Consider the following 8,867-nt stretch of genomic DNA (forward strand, 5'->3'; position numbering starts at 1 on the left):
TTGACCAGTTACAGTAGGACTTTATATGATAAAGTCTTTGCTCTAAAACCTGCAGCTTAAACCTGTAGAGAAGCTTTGCTTTTTAGATACAAACACATGGCATAGCTATTCACTTCAGGGTTTGAAGGATAAAGATATTAGTCAGAACTTCTTCTAATCTCAGATAAGTTAAACCTCTCTCTAACGTGCTATTTATGATTTGATAATGTGTGCTGCCACTTGGATGCCTACACATTTCGAACTTGTACAACCTCAGTCACAAGACAAAGTACACATCATGAGATTACTTAGGTATAATAGAAACAAGGTCTACCCTTATGTGTTAATCAGTCATAAAACCATGTATTTAGTATTTGATGAGAAATTTGATATGGTCAAAAGTACTCAATATATGTACACATACACATAAAGGGTGAGGTAAGGAGAATTTCTGAATTTGTACTATTAAATTCACATTACTTGAGCCTTTATCAAATTGGGTTCCCTGCCCTTTATCCCGACATCTCCAGTCCCAAATCAATTAGATTACCACTAATTACAAGTCAAAAATTAATAGAGTTGCTAAGTATTTTATGCATCTGAACTTGCCTTTATCAAAAATTTGATAGGATTGTTTTCATCCTATTTTCTTCCTGTGAGAGGAAAGTAGTGCTCATACTATGCTCTTTTCTTCTCCTAATTCTGGCTATTATTATTTAAACACAGTACATTGGCAAATTTGCTCTGGATATTATGTGATGAATGCATAGTATGCAGTGATATAAATCACATAGCAAGCAAACAATTACCTGTGGGATAACCTGTTTACTCATATTGTCCTATTGCTAAATCAGAGTTATTTCTGACATGTTTATCCCTTAAAAATCCTAAACTCCACCTCTTGCAAATCAAGGAAGATATTTTCAGTGCCAGTGACTTGAATAGTTGCATGTGTAACTCCCATCCACCCACCATGCTGTCTCTCACATACAAAGCACCCAAGAATTCCACGTGGTGTTTCTAGTGAGACAACCTTCTCTACTTTTTTGAAGCCCAATGGTCATAGTTTCATTTGTTCCCCTTTTGTATTTTAGTCAATTAAGTCTAAAAAAATTGACTTCCTATAATTTACAGCTGTTACTGACCTTTTTTAATGAGACAAATATGATTTGATTCTAGGAAAAGAGACTGGTGGTTCTTAAGATCATAACTGTCTTCCTTTGATTTCCTAGAAAGAGCCTGAGGCAAAACAACCACCACCACTTATTGTTTAAGAAAAGCAATTCTATGGAAGGACTGAGGGAAAGAGAAAATAGAAAAAGAGATGGAGAGCAAATTCAAGTGGTAAATTACCAACCTCACTAGAGCTTTCAATCAAGCCACTGGGATATCATAGGAGACTCTGTTGGATCTGTTGTGTTTCTGAATAGTCTGTCCAGGGAGAGAAAGACAGACATGTTTATTTATATACTCTTAACTGCCATTGGAAAAAGTTCACCCTATAAACTTTTGATACAACTGTGACACACTTCAGGATAGTACCACTTGGTTCTTCTGCAGCTATGAAGAGGCTAGATCTCAAAATAGCAGAGAAAGCAACCACAGTAGCAGCCATACAGTGTGCGTGAAGAAAGCTAGTAAGTAGAAACACATCAGTGACACTTGATACCTGTCATGTACTCTGTAGCTTACTAGACCCCATTGGGCAAGACAGTGCACTTCCACAGTGTCTCAAAGGCAGCAGGAAAACCTCAGGTGGGAAGCAAGAGATGCAACATAAAGAGTGAGGCACCATGATCGTTAGGTCTTACCTGAGAACCCCTAAAGGAACTGAGAACAGCTACCTTCTAAGAAACTAACTGGAAACATGGTCCCCACTATGAAGGTATCAGCAAGCTTTCCCCAAGAAAGAGTGAAACTCTTCCTACATGGTCTACCCAAATGTGGTAGGTATCAGTTGATCTTCTGCAGTGTCATCAGAAACATTCTACAAAAAGTCTAGCATTCAAAGAATGCACAAAATCTGGGTTCAGCCAGTGACCCAGCAGAACTGGAATTGCATGAACCCAATAATAGAGGATTGCAGTTCCTATAAGAAAAGGACTACTTCTGGAAATTGAGCTTGTAAAGGAAGCAGGAGAATAAACTGTTCTTGTTCGAATTAACTTTTAAAAATACATCCAATCATTTTGCACTTTTCACCAAAGCAAGGGAATGTTAACCAAAGAAGTAAATAGTACCTGAACCATGGGAAATGTGAGGCACTCGGAGGCAATGAAAAGAACTATTTGGAAGTATAAAAACAATTCCAATCCCAATTCTTTTACTCCTATTATGAACTGAGAAATATACTAAATTCCTGAATCCAGTGTAGTCTTCAGTGCATTGGTGATAATAGCGTACTCTTCACAGCATTGCAAGAATTAAGGAAATGCAGTTATGAAAGTGCTCTGTACAGCAACAGGAAATCAGCAAATTTAATTAAATCACACCTACTCTTGAGACACACTTCTTCACACATTTTTGTATCTCAAATATTTGATTTCATGGGCAAATATTATGTGTGTTTCTTCCACCAGCTACATAATTCCAGTTATTTGCACATTAAAGTGATCATTCTGTGAAATAATTAAAAATTCTACTTATGTATTAAAAATATTTTCTGAAGAATGATTGTTCTTGAGTATCAGTATCTGGGTACTGCAAATAGCTAACAGCATTTATCAAGCACTTATGTAATAGAAGGGTGAGCTAAGGGTTAAACATTGATGATCGTATCTAACTTCCTATTAGCTTATTAGGAAAGAACAGACCAGTTACCTAATATAGAGTCTAGTGAAAAATGAAAATGCAAGGCTCCCTACATCTACAGGATGCATTCTGCATCTCCATTAAGTTAAATGTGAGCTCATATGGAATATCTGTAAGTCTAACCATTGGCACATGGAACATTCTAGTCTTAAAATTTTTACACATTTGTAATTTGGATAAAGCTCTATTACTTTCTCAAAATTTAAATAAAACTTTTAATGCAACTGCTACTGGAGATGTTAAGTGTACTTTATAAAACCTGACAACACTGGAATTAATTTCTGGTAATGTATTTCCAAATATACATTCTACTACATCTAGAATAGATTGTTCTCATAGAAAATATTTTCTTTTTTAAAATATTTTATTATTGTAAACAATGGGATACATGTTGTTTCTCTATTTGTACATGGAGTCAAGGCATACCATTTGTGTAATCATAAACTTACATAGGGCAATGTTGTTTGATTCATTCTGTTATTTTTTTCCTTCCCCCACAACCCTCTTACCCCTCTTTTCTCTCTATACAGTCCTTCCTTCCTCCATTCTTACCACCCTCCTTATGCCTAACCCTAAACCTAACCCTAACCCTAACGCTAACACCTGCCACTCCCCATTATATGTCCTCATCCACCTATCAGTGAGATCATTCGTCCTTTAGTTTTTTGAGATTGGCTTATCTCACTTAGCATGATATTCTCCAATTTCATGCATTTGCCTGCAAATGCCATAATTCTATCATTCTTCATGGCAGAGTAATATTCCATTGTATATATATGCCACAGTTTCTTTATCCATTCATCAACTGAAGGGCATCTAGGTTGGTTCCACAATCTGGCTATGGTGAATTGAGCAGCAATGAACATTGATGTGGCTGTATCTCTGTAGTATGCTGATTTTAAGTCCTTTGGGTATAGGCCAAAGAGTGGGATAGCTGGGTCAAATGGTGTTTCCATTCCAAGCTTTCTGAGGAATCTCCATACTGCTTTCCAGAGTGGCTGCACTAATTTGCAACCCTACCAGCAATGTATGAGTGTACCGTTTCCCCCACATCCTCACCAACACCTATTGTTGCTTGTGTTCTTGATAATTGCCATTCTAGTTGGGGTGAGATGAAATCTTAGGGTAGTTTTGATTTGCATTTCTCTTATTACTAGAGATGTTGAACGTTTTTTCATGTATCTGTTGATTGCTTGTATATCTTCTTCTGTGAAGTGTCTGTTCATTTCCTTAGCCCATTTGTTGATTGGGTTATTTCTATTCTTGGTGTAGAGTTTTTTGAGTTCTTTATAGATTCTGGAAATTAGCGCTCTATCTGAAGTATGGTTGGCAAAGATATTCTCCCACTCTGTAGGCTCTCTCTTCACATTGCTGATAGTTTCCTTTGCTGAGAGAAAGCTTTTTAGTTTGAATCTATCCCAGTTATTGATTCTTGCTTTTATTTCTTGTGCTATGGGAATCCTGTTAAGGAAATCTGATCCTAAGTCAACAAGTTGAAGATTTGGACCTACTTTTTCTTCTATAAGATGCAGGGTCTCTGGTCTGATTCCGAGGTCCTTGATCCATTTTGAGTTGAGTTTTGTGTAGGGTGAGAGATAGGGGTTTAATTTCATTCTGTTGCATATGGTTTTCCAGTTTTCCCAGCACCATTTGTTGAAGAGGCTATCTTTTCTCCATTGCATATTTTTGGATCCTTTATCCAGTATGAGAAAATTGTATTTATTTGTGTTTGTGTCCATGTCCTCTATTGTGTACCATTGATCTACCTGTCTATTTTGGTACCAATATCATGCCGTTTTTGTTACTATTGCTTTGTAATATAGTTGAAGATCTGGTATTGCGATACCCCCTGCTTTGCTCTTGCTACTGAGGATTGCTTTAGCTATTCTAGGTTTTTTATTCTTCCAGATGAATTTCATAATTGCTTGCTCTATTTCTGCAAGGTACATCATTGGGATTTTAATTGGAATTGCATTGAATCTGTATAGCACTTTTGGAAGTATGGTCATTTTGACAATATTAATTCTGCCTATCCAGGAACATGGGAGATCTTTCCATCTTCTAAGGTTTTCTTGAATTTCTTTCTTTAGTGTTCTGTAGTTCTCATTGTAGAGGTCTTTCACCTCTTTTGTGAGATTGATTCCCAAGTATTTTATTTCTTTCGAAGCTATTGTGAATGGGGTAGTTTTCCTAATTTCTCTTTCTGAAGATTCATCACTTATGTATAAAAATGCATTGAATTTATGAGCATTGATCTTGTAACCTGCTACTTTACTGAATTCACTTATGAGTTCTAAAAGTTTTCTGGTGGAATTTCCAGGTTCCACCAAATATATAATCATGTCACCAGCGAACAGGGATAGTTCGAGTTCTTCTTTTTCAATTTGTATCCCTTTAATTTCTTTGGTCTGTCTAATTGCTCTGGCTAGAATTTCAAGGACGATGTTGAATAGAAGTGGTGAAAGAGGGCATCCCTGCCTTGTTCCAGTTTTTAGAGGAAATGCTTTCAGTTTTTCACCATTTAGAATGATGTTGGCCATGGGCTTAGCGTAGATGGCCTTTATAATGTTAAGGAATGTTCCCATTACCCAATTTTTTCTAGTGTTTTGAGCATGAAGGGATGCTGTATTTTATCGAATGCTTTTTCTGCATCTATTGAAATAATCATGTGATTCTTTTTTTTTCTGTTTTTTTTTTTATTATTATTGTATACAAATGGGATACATGTTGTTTCTCTATTTGTACATGGAGATGGAGTCAAGGCATACCATTTGTGTAATCATACGTTTACATAGGGCAATGATGTGTGATTCATTATTTTTTTCCCTTCCCTCCCACCCCTCGCACCCCTTTTTTCCCTCTATACAGTCCTTCTTTCCTTCATTCTTACCACACTGCTTATCCCTAACCCTAAACCTAACCCTAAACCTAATGCTAACCCTTCCCACCCCCCATTATATGTCCTCATCCGCTTATCAGCGAGATCATTTGTCCTTTAGTTTTTTGAGATTGGCTTATCTCACTTAGCATGATATTCTCCAATTTCATGCATTTGCCTGCAAACCCCATAAATTTATCATTCTTCATTGCGGTGTAATATTCCATTGTATATATATGCCACAGTTTCTTTATCCATTCATCAACTGAAGGGCATCTAGGTTGGTTCCACAATCTGGCTATGGTGAATTGAGCAGCAATGAACATTGATGTGGCTGTATCTCTGTAGTATGCTGATTTTAAGTCCTTTGGGTATAGGCCAAAGAGTAGGATAGCTGGGTCAAATGGTGTTTCCATTCCAAGCTTTCTGAGGAATCTCCATACTGCTTTCCAGAGTGGCTGCACTAATTTGCAACCCCACCAGCAATGTATGAGTGTACCTTTCTGCCCACATCCTCGCCAACACCTGTTGTTGCTTGTGTTCTTGATAATCGCCATTCTAATTGGGGTGAGATGAAATCTTAGGGTAGTTTTGATTTGCATTTCCCTTATTACTAGGGATGTTGAACATTTTTTCATGTATCTGTTGATTGCTTGTATATCTTCTTCTGTGAAGTGTCTGTTCATTTCCTTAGCCCATTTGTTGATTGGGTTATTTCTATTCTTGGTGTAGAGTTTTTTGAGTTCTTTATAGATTCTGGAAATTAGCGCTCTATCTGAAGTATGGTTGGCAAAGATATTCTCCCACTCTGTAGGCTCTCTCTTCACATTGCTGATAGTTTCCTTTGCTGAGAGAAAGCTTTTTAGTTTGAATCTATCCCAGTTATTGATTCTTGCTTTTATTTCTTGTGCTATGGGAATCCTGTTAAGGAATTCTGATCCTAAGTCAACAAGTTGAAGATTTGGACCTACTTTTTCTTCTATAAGATGCAGGGTCTCTGGTCTGATTCCAAGGTCCTTGATCCATTTTGAGTTGAGTTTTGTGTAGGGTGAGAGATAGGGGTTTAATTTCATTCTGTTGCATATGGTTTTCCAGTTTTCCCAGCTCCATTTGTTGAAGAGGTTATCTTTTCTCCATTGCATATTTTTGGATCCTTTGTCTAGTATGAGAAAATTGTATTTATTTTTGTTTGTGTCCATGTCCTCTATTGTGTACCATTGATCTACCTGTCTATTTTGGTACCAATACCATGCCGTTTTTGTTACTATTGCTTTGTAATAGAGTTGAAGATCTGGTATTGTGATACCCCCTGCTTTGCTCTTGCTACTGAGGATTGCTTTAGCTATTCTAGGTTTTTTATTCTTCCAGATGAATTTCATAATTGCTTGCTCAATTTCTGCAAGGTACATCATTGGGATTTTAATTGGAATTGCATTGAATCTGTATAGCACTTTTGGTAGTATGGTCATTTTGACAATATTAATTCTGCCTATCCAGGAACATGGGAGATCTTTCCATCTTCTAAGGTTTTCTTTAATTTCTTTCTTTAGTGTTTTGTAGTTCTCATTGTAGAGGTCTTTCACCTCTTTTGTGAGATTGATTCCCAAGTATTTTCTTTTTTTTGATGCTATTGTGAATGGGGTAGTTTTCCTAATTTCTCTTTCTGAAGATTCATCACTTATGTATAAAAATGCATTGGATTTATGAGCATTGATCTTGTAACCTGCTACTTTACTGAATTCACTTATGAGTTCTAAAAGTTTTCTGGTGGAATTTCCAGGTTCCTCTAAATATATAATCATGTCATCAGCGAACAGGGATAGTTTGAGTTCTTCTTTTCCAATTCGTATCACTTTAATTTCTTTGGTTTGTCTAATTGCTCTGGCTAGAGTCTCAAGGACGATGTTGAATAGAAGTGGTGAAAGAGGGTATTCCTGCCTTGTTCCAGTTTTTAGGGGGAACGCTTTCAGTTTTTCACCATTTAGAATGATGTTGGCCATGGGCTTAGCGTAGATGGCCTTTATAATGTTAAGGAATGTTCCCACTAGCCCAATTTTTTCTAGTGTTTTGAGCAAGAAGGGGTGCTGTATTTTATCAAATGCTTTTTCTGCATCTATCGCAATAATCATGTGATTCTTAACTTTAAGTCTGTTGATATGGTGAATGACATTTATTGATTTCCTGATGTTGAACCAACCTTGCGTCCCTGGGATAAAACCCACTTGATTGTGGTACACTAGCTTTTTAATATATTTTTGTATGCAATTTGTTAAAATTTTGTTGAGAATTTTTGCGTCGATGTTCATTAAGGATATTGGTCTGAAATTTTCTTTCCTCGAAGTGTCTCTATCTGGTTTAGGCATCAGGGTGATATTGGCTTCATAGAACGAGTTTGGGAGGGTTCCCTCCTCTTCTATTTCATGGAATAGTTTGAGGAGTATTGGAATGAGCTCTTCTTTAAAGGTTTTGTAGAACTCGGCTAAGAACCCATCTGATCCCGAACTTTTCTTTGTTGGTAGGCTTTTGATGACTTCTTCTATTTCATTACTTGAAATTGATTTATTTAAGTTGTATATGTCCTTCTTGTCAGTTTAGGTAATTCATATGTCTCTAGAAACTTGTTGATGTCTTCGAGGTTTTCTGTTTTGTTGGAGTATAGATTTTCAAAATAAATTCTAATCATGTTTTGTATTTCACTCGTGTCTGTTGTGATATTTCCTTGTTCATTCCGAATTTTAGTAGTTTGAGTTTTCTCCCTCTTTTATTTGTTAGTGTGGCTAAAGGTTTATCAATTTTGTTTATTTTTTCAAAGAACCAACTATTTATATTGTTAATTTTTCCGATTGTTTCTTTTGTTTCAATTTCATTGATTTTGGCTCTGATTTTTACTATTTCCTGTCTTCTGCTACTTTTTGTGTTGGTCTGCTCTTCTTTTTCTAGGGCTTTGAGCTGTAGTGTTAAGTCGTTTATTTGTTGATTTCTACTTCTTTTGTTGAATGCGCCCCATGAAATAAATCTTCCTCTAAGTACTACTTTCATAGTGTCCCAGAGATTTTGATATGATGTGTCTTTGTTCTTGTTTACTTCTAAGAATCTTTTTATTTCCCTCCTGATGTCTTCTGTTACCATTCATCAAGTAATAGTGTATTATTTAATCTCCAGGTGTTGGAGAATTTTCTGTTTTTTGTTCTTACATTTT

This window comes from Sciurus carolinensis, chromosome 10 (assembly GCF_902686445.1).
Source record: "Sciurus carolinensis chromosome 10, mSciCar1.2, whole genome shotgun sequence".
In the NCBI taxonomy this organism is placed as follows: domain Eukaryota; kingdom Metazoa; phylum Chordata; class Mammalia; order Rodentia; family Sciuridae; genus Sciurus; species Sciurus carolinensis.